This window comes from Cyanistes caeruleus, chromosome 9, assembly GCF_971803275.1.
Source record: "Cyanistes caeruleus chromosome 9, bCyaCae1.hap1.1, whole genome shotgun sequence".
Lineage (NCBI taxonomy): Eukaryota > Metazoa > Chordata > Aves > Passeriformes > Paridae > Cyanistes > Cyanistes caeruleus.
In genome coordinates, this window is record NC_141709.1 from 10,028,836 (window position 1) to 10,042,970 (window position 14,135).

The following is a 14,135-nucleotide window of genomic DNA, read 5'->3' on the forward strand; positions in this document are numbered from 1 at the left end:
CCCCTAAGCGGAGGTGTGTTCTCATTGCCGTGCTGAGCTGAAAGGTCCGGTCGTGGGAAGTCTGGTGTGCCTTGTGCAGAGACGAACACAAACCGGGGGCTGCGTTCCCCGGTTCCGGAGCTCAGGTCCCGGGTGAGCGGGCCGGGATGGCCGGCCGGGTACTGCCGGCAGCGGCCGCCGGGGGGCGCTGTGGATGAGGCGGGCCCCGCCCCCGTTGGTCTGACAACGGCACGCGCGGGCTCGGCGCGAGCGCGTCCGAGCGGGACCGCCTGAGGGCCCCTGGGGGGCGGAGAGAGACCCGGGAGCGACACCCGGGAGCGACACCCGGGAGCGACACCCGGGAGCGACACCCGGGAGCGACACCCGGGAGCGACACCCGGAGCGACACCCGGGAGCGACACCCGGGAGCGACCCCCGGGAGCGACCCCCGGGAGAGACACCCGGGAGCGACACCCGTGGGGCCTGGCAGGGGAGCGGTAGGCGTGGAGTTTCACCGTTAGGAGTCTCCGGGAGGGTACGAAGCTGCTGTGAAGGCTGGTGCTCCTTTGCTTTAGGACAAGCTGAGAGAGCTGGGGGTGTTCAGTCTGGAGAAGAGAAGGCTCCAGGGAGACCTTAGAGTCCCTTGCAGTGCCTACAGAGACTCCAAGAGAGCTGGAGAGGGTCTTTGGAAACGGGCCCGGAGTGGCAGGACAAGTGGGAATGGCTTCAAACTGCCAAAGGGTGGGGATAGATGGGAGCTTGGAAAGGAATTCTTCCCTGTGTGGGTGCTGAGGCCCTGGCACAGATTGTTCAGAAAGGCTGTGGCTGCCCCATCCCTGGGAGTGTCCAAGGCCAGGCTGGATAGGGCTTGGAGCAACGGGGGATAGTGCAAGGTGTCCTGCCCATGCCAGGCAGTTATAAGATGATCTATCTTTAGGGTCCTTTCCAGCCCAAACCATTCTGGGATTCTGGGATTCAAGGAAGGCCCTTTTCCAAGTGAAGTGTTGTATCTCCTCTTGGCTCCCAGCTTGTAGTTGCCAGTTCTGGAAGCAGGCGCGGCCAGTCAGCTGCGATGAGCCATGTGTTCTCAATAGGACGAGTGTGACATGTTCACAGAGAGATCTGTAAACAGATCTTCAAGGCCCAGGTCAAAAAAGCAGAGGATTGAGTAAAAGCCAAAGGAGTTTGTTGTGTTACTCAGTTTGCTGGCTGTTGAAATGATCCCAGGTCATTTTCAACATTTCTGGTTTTGGTTTGTTTTAGGAAAAAATGGATGTGTTATCTCCAGCATATGCTCTCCAGTGAATCTACATGTGTTCCCATCTCTTTGTTGTCTATCAGGTTATATTAAGTAAAGGCAGAATCATAACAGAGTAGTAAAACGTTTAGAGGCATAATTAGCCAAATACAGGCATTTTTAACTCTGCTGTTGACTTTGGTAACTGTAAGCAAGGCAGCACAATCCAGTTACTCCACTTTTCCTCTCTAAGCAAAAGATTATCCTTTTTTTTTTCTCATTTTGAAGATAGCCTTAGATGAAAGTGGTTATGCATGTGGTGTGTAGGGTTCATTATTTTACTTTTCTCTTCTGCTGTCTTTCCCCTGCTGTTTTTATTAATTATTTTGTCGCTGTTCTCCATTCAGTAGGTTTGAAGGAATTCTAATTGTTGAGATTATGTTTCTTTAAAGGCTCACTTAGCCCACCTTTTGGATGAAGGAAAAAAGACAAGATTCTCTAAGAAGAGTAAAAAGTACACTTTAAATAGGCATTCAGAAATGTCTGCTGATGCCATGCCATTACCATGTAATCAGCAGAAATGTGTTGGTGAAACACCCATCAGTGACTTCACAAAAAAGCCACAGTCAGACAGGTAAAGAACAGAAGCATAAAACCCCAATGATATGTTCATAACTAGAGGGATGAAATGGACAGATTTTCAGTGGGAATTAGGAACTACTGAATTCTTGGTCATAGAACTAACGACTTGTAATAGACTGTCTCCTTGCCAAGTGTAAATTTAGTATAATGAACTGCTTGCTGCCCATTGAAGTGCAGGCTAACAGACCAATATTTGCAATAGAAGGCATATTGTATGGCTTTCCTTTTAAAAAGAAGTTGTCTTTGCTCATAGCAATCTAGATATATACCCAGTCAGAAACATATTTTTTAGGCTATATTTCCAAGTAAATGGCTTACATGATGATGCTGTAAGATAATGAGACGAACAAGAATGCAGATAATACAACCATTCTTTTTTATCCTAAGCCAGCTGCTGAATAATGATACAGGGATTCTCACTGAGCCCAAGGAAAAACCCAGTGCCCAAGCTGCTGGGAAAAGCACTTGGGCAGATAAAGGCTATTTCCACGTTTCTTGCTGGTGTTTCCTAAAGAGTTCACAGTTTTTTACCTGTTAGAACTGTTCTGTATGTCTCTGTAGTTTACACATTCTAAATCTAACATGTATTGCTTTAATGCCATCTTAATAGATTTTAAGCTGGGATCTACCATCCAGGCTTCAATTTGTCTCAGAAGAAGCAACATTGATTCTTTAAATTATATTCTTTAAAGTTGGGATGATACTTAGGATCACTTTAATGTTACATTTTGCCAATTAAAGTGAATTATACTATTATGTTAGTCCCTCTTCTGGTGCATTAATGGTACAAATTGAAGCTTTATTCACTTTCTGTTTCAGACAACCTACACCTTTTTCAGAAGCATTGGGAAATGTAGATGCAAGTTCAGCTGAGAAAGTCAGAGGCCTGCCTGATGTAGTTGGTAAAACTGGTTTCTCTTAATGTCATCTATTTTAAGTTGCATTCACAGGAGACATGGTACATGTAACAGTTTTAGCTGAACAAGGTATGAAATTGTGCTGGTTTGAAAGAAAATCAGCAGGAGAAATTAACCCCACACAAATACCTTGTGAGAGATTTTGGAGTTACAATTGAATAGAAAGATTACAGTAAATGCAATGATACAGAAAAACATTTAAAACACAAAGTCAGAGTACAGCCTGGCACCCTTGTGGTCAGGGTTGCAGTGGTTGCAGTCCTGCCAGAAGCAGTGGTCTTGTGAAAGTTTGGGTCCTCCTCTGGATGTCCAGTGGTGGTGGTGGTGTCCCAAGTGCCCAACTGCCCAGATTATATACATGAGGTTCAGGTGGTACATCCCCCAGGGCAGGGAGGTTCACAATGGAATGATGGAATCCCTTGAATCTAGAATATTTTTGAAGTCCTTGATCAGCTGCCCATTCTGCTAGTATATATTCAGTTCATTATGGCCCATTGGCAGACATGACCCTCACTGGATGGGTGGTGCTGCTGCTTCCCCAGCTGAAGGAAGGATAAAGAAACACTATCTCACCCTGCAGGGTCTGCCTCTTCTCATTTTAACATCCACCTTGTATCCTGGGGGGTCAGGTATGCACTGAAAATGATCTATCATTAACAACTCATCACAAAATGAGGTAGAGGGGAGTAGAATACACAATTTGGTTACAGCCACATTGGCACTTTTTTCTCCTGCAAGACAACAAAAATCAAGCTCAGAAATGGCCCAACAAATTTTGATGATTTGAAGCTTAAGAGGCCTCATCTTCAAATTTTTGTTTCAAAGTTTTGATGGTTTGATGATTTTGAAGATGAAGAGTCTTCTAATAGAAAAAAAAAGCAGTTGTGAAATTGTCAATCACAGGTCATGTTTAGCATTATAAATTCCAGTTTTGATGTAATCAAATCTCATTCCTGAAATGTTGCAATTTTTTTACATCATAGCTGAGCTAATAGTTCCATGTTATTATCCTTCTGAAAAACAGAAGTTAATAAAGGAAATTTTAAAATACACTCTAGTATTTTGTATTTTTACCTCCATTTGCTAAGACTGCACTTCCCAAGGAAAGATGTTGCACACTGTGAGAACTCCACAGACTACAGCAGTTACAGTGTAGATTGAGGGATTTATTGTTCATGCATCCCATATTCTGCAGCAACAGTTCCAGGCTATAGAATCCTCATTTCTTTCTCTGCAGTTCCTGAGGAAGCAGGCAGTGGTACATGGAAGTACCTGGCAGAACGGCGGCAAAAGCGTCACGATCGAGCAGTGACCGAAATGCAGCAGGAGCTGGATGGCATTGGCAGGGTAAAGCAGGATCTTTTAATGCAGAGTCTTGAGTGCTCTTCTAAGGTCAAGGCCCAATATTGAAATGATTACACTGACCTACCGTTCTAGGAGATGGAAGCCTCTGTTTTGAAGATTCAGGAATTCCTTCAGCTTAAAGTGATGAAATCAGATGAAAAGAGTAAACTTCTGTTTGAAAAGATTGCATCTGACATGGCTTTGGAAGGTTTCTCATTTGAAGTAAGGCAGCTCAGAGCATTGGCTCAACTTCAGTTACTTGTACCTGCTCTATGTAATGTCTTCTTATGGTTCACTGAAGTCCTAAATTATTGGGTTTTTTCCTTTTTTATTTTTTTCTTATATATATTCACTTTTCAATGAGATTGAGAGTAGATTTTTATTGCAGGGTTTGGAAGAACTGTGGAATATGATCCATGAAGAATCCTCAAACAGAAAAAAGTGGATTAGGGCAGTGGACGAATCCCTGAAGGAGATTGAAAGGAGTCGAGCTGTTAAAGTGAGCTGCAGTCTCAATAACTGTTGCTTAAGCATAAGATTGTTATTTGCTGATACCATGCTGGATGCAGAGCAGGAGTAGCTTGTTTCCACAGGAATCAGAGGCCTGCCAGTAGTTCTGTTATGTGGTGATTGCTTTCTTTTCACTAATAAACTCATTTATTTTCACTCATTTTACACCCACATAATCAGGAAAAGCTACTTTTTTCCTAGTTTTAAGGTGTTTCTTTCTTTCACGATTACGGATACTACAGGTGCAAGGAATATGTGAGCTGCTTTTATTTTCCTGGAGACTTGTGTAGGTCAAACTTTCATCTGGTCTGTTATTATTTTGGGGAACATAGCTATTCTGCAGCTGAGAAGGAGCATAGACATGAGCTAGCTTGATTTTAGTTTGTGTTGGCTGGGTGTCAGTAGCAAATGTGTTGCAGTTTTGTAGTATCCAGCCTAACCTGTCAAAGTCATTGGACATCATGGGAAACGTTTGGATAAAAAAATTGATAGACTCTGGAAGAGCTTGCTGCACTGTCCTTGTAGGCAAAGAAAAACTGTTCCATCAGTGCCTGTTCCTCCTCTCTTTGTAATTCAGGTATGGTGAATAAGTCTGAGAGTATCACCAGTAACCTTTCTGTTGGATTAGTTGCAACAAATGGCAGAGATGAACACATTTGCTTTAATTCTGTGTTCACTTAAAACAGGCACTGGTGGATTCCCTTCAGATATTTGAAGGGAAGCTGGTTTGATTTTTAAATTCATATTGCAGCCTGTCTGCAGAGCACTCAATTATCACAATTAAATAGAAATCAGCTGAGTAGTAGCAAAGTGGAATGTTTTCATTACTATTTTTATGAATTAATGAAAAAATCAGTCATTAAGATAGCTAAGAGTAATATTTTTAAATTTACTTCTCAGTCTGTGTCATCCAATTAACTTAAATTCATTTTAATTTATTTTATTGATTAATTAATTAAATTCATTTTAATGGAAAAATTGTCTCATTCCTGTAGTTTTTTGACTTTGAAAATTGATATTTGAGTTACACTTTTCGTTGTTGATTTTCTTTATTATTTTATTGCACAGGTAGCAGATGTACTGACCAAGTAGACCTTGAAACTGGAAGAAATTTCTTTCTTCTTGGCAGCTGATGTTCACAAGCTCATTAACAATAAGGCCATGGTAAATGTTTTACCTGGGGCAAGATATCAGTCTGAATATTCCTAGAATGTCTTTTTTTTCCCCAACTGAAATTCATTTTTTCTGCCTATCAATCACTGAAATATAGAAGAGATTTCTACTTGGCAGGGTATCCATTATCATTTGTGTCCTTTTTTTCCCCTCATTTTCTGTAGAAGATACAATTTTTTTGGTTTTTGCATGTTGTATAATGCTTCTACTCCTGGTTTTATTTTTTAATACACAGAATATAAACAGAGTACTGCTGGGTAATGAGAGGGCAACTGCCAAGCTGCTCTTTAATGTAATGAAATCAGAGCTTGAGAAAGACAAATTGCATCAACTGAAATGGCAAGAGAGAATCAAGGTCTGGAAGCTCATCCAAAAGAACTGCATAGTTCAGAGTTTCAGGTCAGAAATTTTGCAGTCTTATTTTGGACAATGAATAACGGAAAGTGACTAGTTTCTATAAAAGTAATACTTTATCATTTTTCTTTATACATATCACATATGATATCACATATATCATGTTTCCATTATACAGATCTTCTTTCCATCCTGCAGAGAATTTACGGCAAGTGAAGAAATACAGAATCCCCCAACTGTGAAAACAGAAATGGAAAATATGATAAAGGAGCAGATTGTACTTAGTGAGCAGAGACTGAGAGTTTTGCAGCACATTGGGTATGGCAGAAGAGGGTATAGCATAAAGGGAAACAATTCTTTCTGGAGTTAATGAGGGACTTGGCTACACAATGCACTTTGCTTCCTGTCAGTGTGTGATTGTTAAATTCAGCAATAAGGCAGGGTCTAAACCTATTTTTGTACAGCTCTTTTTAATGGAAAAAAATGCACTCTTGATTTTCACTGCACCAGCTACACTAAATAGGTGGTGATCAAGGGCTAAAAATGCAGGAATGCAAAAGTAAATCTTACTGACATTTGAAAAGGGGTAGGAATGGGTGGAGAACTAGAAGTTGGTATGTCAAGACATTTTTTCTCTGTGGGATTTTGTTTGTGTAATAAATTAAGAGAGGAGTCTGCATAGAAATCCAACACTGCTGTGTTTGAATATCCATCCTGAACACAAGAAGCATTTTTGGGTGTAATGTAATGCAATATTTACAGGGAGTTTTTTTACAGTGTATGTAGGAACAATTACATTCCTAGATGCAGGAATTACACTTAGTTCCTTGTCAGGCAGTAAATAGTTGGCCTCAAACAACAACAGTCTCTTTGGTTTATTTTCATTGCCAAAATGGCTTTAAATAAAATAATGCACAGTAGTATGGATACTCTGATTCATAATTTTATATTTTAAGTACGGACTGATTTGTATTTTAAGATACCTGACTCTTGTTTCCTACTTTGATAGCACCTTGTTGCCTCCAAAACATACACAATCTGACATAATAAATGAATGGTACAGAACTCTGGAGAATTTAAACAGGAGTATTGGTAAGTTGAGAAATGATAAAACCAGTTTGGAATTCAAGCAATCCTTTCTTTTTCCCCAGGCAACAATGAGGCAGACAGTTGCTGTGAAAGTGCATGTTTGCTCAATTCTTTATTCTATATGTTCCCACTTACGTTCTCTGTTGCTTTGAGCTGGCTACTAGGAAGACCCAAAGAAGCTGCCTGTGACATCACTTTCCTTTGGCCAGTGCAAACACTTAGTCATGGTGAGATCTAGCAGAAACTGGCTTGTTAGAATTAATCTGGGGGAAATAGAAGGTTAATTTTGACATGGATCAGTTCTCAATCCTAAAAAAATCCTCCTTTTTAACTCTCAGAGAAGAAGAGGGGAAATATTGCAGATAATTCCTTTCTCCAAGTCCTGTAGTATGCCTTCCCTCTGTGTCTGCTTTCTCTTGCTGCAGAGCACAGTGAGCTTTGTAGCCTGTATGGTAGCATGGAGGTTGGTAGCAATTGTAAATAACTTGCTACTTTGAAGCATAATTATAAACAGCTGTGTATTAAGGTGTCTCTTTTGATTGGTTGGTGGTGTCACAGTGATGTGCAGACACTGCTGGCATCTGTCCCTGTGCTGAGATTCAGCACAGGGCTGCTGTCATGTTTCCTTTTCACACTGCACTGTGAAGTACAGGAATGTTGACCGTGGTCTGTTCCATATCATTCAGACACACCTAATGTGGAGTGCATGGAGAAAATGCGCATCCAGTATGAGCTGGTCCAGGACAAATGTCAGGAAAAAGTGCAGGTCTGCAAGGTGAGTGTCAGCTTTGGGTGTGGAAGTGATGGTACGATATGTCATTACAGTAAAATATGTTTGAGGATCCGCCAAACATTGAGATAACAAGTTTTTAACCTCTTACTCTGTTCAAAAGGTACTTGAAATGTGTAAAAGCTGTAACAAATGCCAGTAATGAAGGGGGTGCTGTCCTGCATTTACCTGGAGGATGCAAGGACCCTCAGCCTTTGTGCTAAATCCATCTTATCTTGGCAAAGAAATTCCACCTCTCTGCCTCAGTTTCTCCCTTTGTATCCAACTGAATTGTTTTGTTTACTAATGGAATGTGGGCTCTAGGAGGTTGAATCTTCCCTCTGTCCATTACAAGCAAATAAACACTAAGTTCAGCCATCTTCTCTGAAAGCCATGCAGTATTTCTTATATGCACGTGAATAATTTGCTGTTCTTTTCACTTAGATGACCCTGTTGGATATTTGCACAGTAGAAGATGTTGAAATTGTGCATTCCAACATGCTCCAGATGACTGAGTAACTAAAACATAGGTTTGAAGAACAGCTGGAGCACATGAATGTGCGTCTATTACATTTATTTTTATCACTCCTTGGGATTAGTCCTTTCTTCCTGTGCTCCCACCTGCAATGCCTTCTGCATTGTAGGCTATTGATGTCACATTAGAAAGAGGTCCACAGTGTGACTAAGCACTACAAAGAAGCAAAGTTTGGTGTGGAAAAGCTTCCTGTGGAAGAATTCATAATTATTGTGTTTATTATTTGTAATATAAATATATTGTGTTTTTATTATAATTTATATCTGAAATGCATATGATAGAGATGAATGACGTATGGCCCACCCAGTCTGCCTTATGACAGAGGAATATATTTAAATGATCTCCCAAATGTCTTCCAATCTGATCTTTTGTGATTCTGTATATAAAAATGACTGGACAGTTGTTCCTGATGTGATAAATTGTAGAATGTGATTTGGTGCTTTATGATGCCAGAATAAACAGAAGTTTTGATACTCTCAGCTTGTACTACAAAAATCCACATTCTTACCCAGTTTACTTGGATTTTTCATTTTTTTTTAACTCTCCAAATAGAAGACACCATGTTGAATACCAGTCATGTAATTCCAGGCAGCCTTTTATCACGTTACATATCCTCTTACTCATTCATTTCACCTTCCAGCAGTTTAAAAAGAACTTGTTCACTTGAATGTTTTTCTTTAGAGTGAATTTAAGGAGATGGCTAAATGGCATGAGCAGCATTGTGAAGGCTTGTACAACTATGTTCAGGATGCCATGGCTCTCTGGGATGTCCATCAGCTCCAACTGTCCCAGCAGGAAGATGTACTTCAGAAGAAAGTAGATGAATGCAGATGGGAAGAGGATAACATAATTCAGGTATAAACATAAAAACAAGGGTGTGCTGTAAAGAAAGGACTTCCTAATGCAAAGAACTCTCTGGAATTCAAAATAGCTGCTATAAAATTAAAAACATCATATCTGACTTTTGTATTGGAATTTCTACTTTTCAGTTTCATTCAGTCAAGTGCATTTTTGCTAACTCCTTGATTCACACTGAATGGACAGTCCTGTCTTATTCTTGATAGGGCAACAGAGTTAAGGATCACTGCTGCTTTCTGTATAAAGTGGCTGCAAGTTGCTATTATGGGATGTTGTGCAGGTATAGAGTCTGGTTGGATGCAAAGTTCTCATAGTTACAACAGCCAGCTTGGGATAGCAATGTCAGAGGTGTTCCTTATCTAGGCAGATCTTCATGGGTGATGAGTTTTGCTAAGGTAGCTTCCCTTATTGGTGTAGAATATATGTACATAATTAACTTACTTGAATCCTAAATAGTAATGGAGATTTTAGTATCTACTAAACCATTATTACTAGCTTTTTCATGTGGCCTTAGATGATGAAAGATAATCTGGATACAAGTTTGGAAAAAATGAAGATGGCAAGCTGTGAAGAAGAGCTGAAGCAATATTTGGAGAAAGCCCTTTCCTCTTTAGATCAAATTAGAACTAGGTATGAGTTTTGTATTGTAAACTTAAAAAGTAAAGCATATTTTAACGCTGGTTGTACTACTTAGGTCTTCTTTATGCTATTGTGTGAAGGTATGGGAAAAGACTGCTTTTTACTTCATGTAAGAATATAAAATAATGTACATATTGAACAAGGTTAAGGCAAATAATACCCACCGTTTAGGAATGGGACAAAGTGAGACTGCTATCATTCAAAAACCACACTCATTTGAGCAGTTAAAAGAAAGTCAGAGGTAACAGACCAAGTGAAAATACAAGTCCAGATTGCAGAAATGGAATGTAACCTATCTGAACATATACATAAATTCCCCATAATTATCTTTGTTTAGGAGACAAAGCAAATGCAAATGTAAATGAAAACAAGTGTGAACATTGATTTTTCTTGAATCAAGATGTAGCTTTATTTTCAAGTGAAAGGAAGATGGACCAGAAAGGCTCAGTCGCAGCTAAGCACAGTGCAGAACTAACATGGAAGACAATATTTTAACATCTTTTATGTAAGCAGTGTTTGTATGGTTCCCCATCCAAAAGGAAGGATGTAAAAGGCTTTACTATAAATATTTCTTAACTTTTGTGCATTTATTTATTTGTAATGAACTAATCTCTAACAAGCCAGAATGTGATTGTATTCAGTGTAAACAGGTCAGTCGCAACATTTAGCCTAAAGGTTTTATGAGACTGATCAGAAGGTCAGATTTAGATTTAAAGGCACTGTAATCATACTGAATTTTATTTCTATACATACTTGAGTCTCTTCAACAGTGACCTTAAATTGGACAGGAATCAGACACTCAAGCAAATTGTAATGGATGAAGTAATGGCTTACCCAAAAGCTATTTTGTGGGAATTGATTTCTTATAGTATATCCATCAGCCAGCATTTTAGTGTGAAGGAAATCTCCAAACAGGTAAAAAGAAAATATCTACTGGTTTAGAACCTTATTAGTGTATTCATTTTTCACTTTAGAGAAAATTTACCTTTAAAATCCAGATTATATAAAGTATTGTTTCAGCCATTGAATAAAGTGCTTTTGGTAGAGATAGCAGAGGGAAAACAAAACATTTCTCAGTCCCGCTTTTAACTCTGTCCTTGTTACAAACGGCATTTTAGCAAATCCATTTGCCTTTTGAACAAAGAACTACAAGGTAATAGACTTAAAATAATCTATTTGAGTGTTACAGGTTCTTTAGATAGTAAGTGATCTATTCAAGACTATCATATCTTACTGAAATAGAAACATTTTGAGAAGGAATATGGGTTTCTTAGAAGCAAATCCATATTTTAAAACAGTGTGGCAGGTATTTTTTGTTGTTGTTTTGGTTTTAGAACTTGCAAGGCACGATAGACTCCACAGTTCAAGATCAAAATAATACCTCAACAGTCCAAACAGGTATTTCTGCTTACTTGTTTTTCAATTTCTATTTCTTTGGACTGTAACCAGTAGAAGTCTGCTTTAATTGTAAGTAACTAGTTGAGGCTTCAGAAGCTGAACAAACAGTGGAGCAGCAAGCAGAGAGCATTGTGCAAGGAGAGGAAAATCAGAGTATCCTGAGTTGGAAGGGAATTACAGGGATCATGAAAGTCCAGCTCTTGGCTTTGCACTGACATCCCAACAATCCCAACGTGTGCATCCCTGAGAGCATTGTCCAAATGTTTCTGGAGCTCTGGCAGCCTTGGGGCTGTGCCCATTCCCTGGGCAGCCTGTTCAGTGCCTACCACCCACTGAGGGAAGAACCTTTTCCTAGTACCTAGTCTAATCCTCCCCTGGCACAGCTCCAGGCATTCCCTTGGGTCCTGTTCCTGGTCACACCGAGCAGAAATTAAAGTTGCCCCTCTATTGCCTTCGAGAGGAGCTGCAGCCCCCAGTGAGGTGTGACCTCAGTCTCCTCTCTCCAGCTGAGCCAAATGCCCTCAGCCACTTGTATGGTTTCCCCTCCAGAGCCTTCACTATCTCTGTGTCCCTCCTTTGGACTTCTCTAGCAGCTTTAGGTCTTTCTAACATTGTGGCATCCAAAATTACCCCCAGGGCTCGAAGCAAGGACATCCCAGCCCAGAGCAGAGCAGGACAATGGCCTCTCTCAAGTGGTGCCAGAAGATAGGGACAGTTGTCAAAAATCAGCTGGAGAAACAAACTTAACGGAGAAACAGGTGATCTTGGCACAGGAAATTACAGAAACAGAGGAAGAAGAAGATGAGGAGAGTGTTCCTCATAAAAGTGAAGAAAATGAGCATGCAGAACAGGGACTGAGCATTATGCAGGTAAGTGAACAAGAGAATACATTTGAAAGTGAAGGCAGTCTTGACCAAAATAAGGAGGAATAGGAAGTCTTTTTGCTGAGAATGAATAGAAAGTCCTTTTTTGGTTAGTTTGTATACAAAGCACCCAGGGCTCTAGATCCTTTTATGGGAAAATGGAGAGTATAAAACAGTTCACAACCATTCTTTTTGATAATTTTTCATAATTTTTTTTCTAATCTGTCTTTCATCACAGTGTTCTCAGCCTGTAGTGAATGATTTAAGCTAAGTATTTGTACCTACGTATTTGTTTTTCAGTTTCCATGAATTAATACCATAACGAAAACGTTTTCAAACATTGTTGACTCTGCCTATGTCTTGCTGGCATATATATAAATAAATATATAAATATATAAATATATAAATATATAAATATATAAATATATAAATATATTTATATATAAATATATAAATATATAAATATATAAATATATAAATATTGCCAGCACTGTGTAAATGTCCAAATTAAGAATGAGGACATTATTCTAAATATCCTTAGGATTCCTAGACTAGCTGGTGCGCTGTTAATTCTATGCTGATACCTTTAAAAGTAACGTGATAATTTCCCACTGTTTCCCAGTCAGCATCCAAGAGCAGCGAGGCAGAAAGTGCTGAAATTGCCACGGAGATTTTCTCCACTGCTAGTGGAAACACTTTTACTGTTCTTGGAGTTGAAGAGGCAGGAAAGACTGACATCACAGAGAGTTACCTTACAAGTTTTGAAAAAGAAGAATCCCTTCCTATGTATCTGAAATATGTACTTCTCACAGAAGCCATGTTTGTCAAGCTGAAGGAAAGGTAAGTAGAAAACAAATTCTGTTCTTTCCCTTTATGTAACACACAAATTTCAGCTGCTTAGAAGAAACATTAGACTACAGAGGAAAAGTTATCTAATTAGTGTTGTATAATTAGATATTTATATTGTTAGCTATTTAACTATAAAATTGATTGTACAATTATTACATTATTCCACTTTTGAAATTCATACAAATATGATAAAAAGTTTATATTGCTTTGTATCCATGGCTGTCAAAGTACATTTATAAAAACATTTTATAAAAACATTTACCTTTACAGAATATTCATCATTTAAGGAAAATTATTTAGTCAGACAAGTAATTTGCCCAAATTCCCTGCAAAGCCTTGAAGGTAAAATGCCTGGTACTCAGTAGTATGCAGCTAGCTCAAAAATTCTACCAGTATTATGCAAATGGTACTGAAACCATACCTTCCTATAGCCAGAAGTTAAATTCTTAGAAATTATGTATTTAATAAATTCTTACTTATTATTTGCTGTTCCTCACCATAATATTTCTTTTTCAACCATAGGATTCGCCTCTGCTTTTTTGAGCACTTGGAGAAATGGTTTGCAGAATCCTTGTCAAACTCCTATGTCTTTGTAGCTGCCAAGAAAGAGGAGCTGAATTCAAAACTTCTGCTGCATCTTAAGTTGCATCAAGGAAAGCAGGAGGATATACAGACAAAAATCTACAATGTTCGAGCTGGTATTGACTTTTTTTTTGTATTCTGAGCATCGCATGTGTTCCTAACATGATGGTCCTAAGTGGGCCAAAATCTGTTTCAGCACTAGTTGACTTAGTAGTAGAAGACAATAGAAAGCAGTTGGCTGTCAAGAATTCCCAGTATATTATGTTACTTACATATTTTTAAAATGATATTTCTTTTCTAGAGCTCTTCCTGGTTTGTGCTGTGTTGTTTTTGGAAAAATAGACAGTAGTGCCTTGATTAACAACTGGATTGCAGAAGATACTGAACATTCTATTGT

At 39.2% G+C, this 14,135-nt stretch overlaps 1 pseudogene across 1 annotated transcript in view; it reads left to right on the forward strand.

Annotated features, from left to right (window-relative positions):
* Window positions 1-207: 207 nt before the first annotated feature.
* Window positions 208-14,135, forward strand: part of LOC147651556 (coiled-coil domain-containing protein 180-like) — a 241,593-nt pseudogene continuing 227,665 nt past the window's right edge. The window contains exons 1-18 of the transcript XR_015274118.1: window positions 208-476; window positions 1,669-1,850; window positions 2,678-2,760; window positions 4,013-4,122; window positions 4,213-4,341; window positions 4,508-4,618; window positions 5,698-5,793; window positions 6,038-6,201; window positions 6,355-6,474; window positions 7,166-7,248; window positions 7,932-8,020; window positions 9,231-9,404; window positions 9,922-10,037; window positions 10,805-10,961; window positions 11,381-11,444; window positions 12,081-12,313; window positions 12,930-13,147; window positions 13,679-13,854. The product of XR_015274118.1 is annotated as a coiled-coil domain-containing protein 180-like (transcript). The remainder of the gene's footprint in view (window positions 477-1,668; window positions 1,851-2,677; window positions 2,761-4,012; window positions 4,123-4,212; window positions 4,342-4,507; window positions 4,619-5,697; window positions 5,794-6,037; window positions 6,202-6,354; window positions 6,475-7,165; window positions 7,249-7,931; window positions 8,021-9,230; window positions 9,405-9,921; window positions 10,038-10,804; window positions 10,962-11,380; window positions 11,445-12,080; window positions 12,314-12,929; window positions 13,148-13,678; window positions 13,855-14,135) is intronic.